This window comes from Leptonychotes weddellii, chromosome 14, assembly GCF_054177405.1.
Source record: "Leptonychotes weddellii isolate Sample4059 chromosome 14, ASM5417740v2, whole genome shotgun sequence".
Lineage (NCBI taxonomy): Eukaryota > Metazoa > Chordata > Mammalia > Carnivora > Phocidae > Leptonychotes > Leptonychotes weddellii.
Genome location: NC_138382.1, coordinates 68,464,779 through 68,466,159, shown reverse-complemented (window position 1 = coordinate 68,466,159; position 1,381 = coordinate 68,464,779).

The following is a 1,381-nucleotide window of genomic DNA, read 5'->3' as shown; positions in this document are numbered from 1 at the left end:
TTTCTTTGGGTGAGAGTCTGTTTCTGCCTGCATTTAGCGTCTGTGGACTTCATTTTTCAGAAGTGGCCCGGGAGATCCTCCCATCCCGGGCTGGCTGCGTTGGCTTCTTCGTGTGCTCTTTATGGGCCAAAAAAGGAGGAGAGCTTACAATCGTCCATCTGTCGTCTTTCTTGTCTAGGCTCCCTCTGGTGCACCTGCCCACATATTTTCCCTGGGGGGTTTGAGATCCATGGATACCCTGAATGCGTCGCTAGTTTAATTTCCCTTTGCTTTAATACAGACAGGACAGGAACTCCCTTCTCTCACCCAGTGGTCTGTCACATCCCCTGTGCCTTGCACACTGCCTGGCCCCAAGTACACAACCAATACCCAAGGTCGGACACAGGCCCAAGGTCAGACACAGGATCCAAGCCCAGGCCGGCCTCTTCGGCTCCTGTCATGGCCCACCACAATGACGTACGCGTTGTAGATGACCGAACACAAGGTCACTTTTTTGAGGGCAAAAATTGTTAAGGAAGAGAAACTATGTGGTTGATGTGATAGTGTTCTCAGTTCACCATTTTGCCTTTGAAAGAGATAAAATAGGAAGTCCCAGCGACTCCATAGCCTCAGGCAGCTTCCTTTCTCGGAGCACTGTGGAACTCTTGTCAAAGGCCACAGCCACCAATAAACTGAAACTGGCCAATAAACCACCTTGAATGGCACTAGAGGAAATGAATTCAGGGGCAGGTCTACTTGCAATTCGTCCTCCCACAAGTTTTCAGGATGTGAGCTGGCTCGTCTAGACAGGCCTCCACCTGCCTCTTATGGAAGGTTCTAGAAGCTCCAGGTGAAAATGCTGCTGTTGTTCCAGAACTCTGCATTTGTCAAGTTGATCACTTTGACTGTGAAAGTAACCCTTTGGGGTGAGGCAGGAGTTAAAAGATCAGGTCCAAACCCCTTCCCATGGTAGTTGAGGTTCCCCTGGGCCCTGCCCACCTCTCAGATGGGAGGCCCAGCCCTCCCCAGCTGCTCTGGCCTTACGGGCTGTCCCTGAGCATACCGTTCTCCCTCATCACTCCCTCTGTACTTGCTGCACAGTCTGCCTGAAATGCAAGGAGCACCCCACCCCACCCCGCCCCGTGTCTCACCTGGAAAATTCCTTTTCCACTCCCCCTGTCACCTCTGCGATGAATCAGAATCTCTGGAGGTAGGGCCCCTGGGGCACCTATGGTTTTAAAAAGCTCCCTGGGCGATCTGAGTGAGCAGCAGCTCTGGAAATGGCAGTGTAAACACACACACCCTTCCTACCGTATAAACCTTCACACTGGTCTCTGTTCCCTGACCCAGCCCCAGGAATGGGAGACTCCCTCTGGAACAGGTGGGGATCAGGAGGACAGGT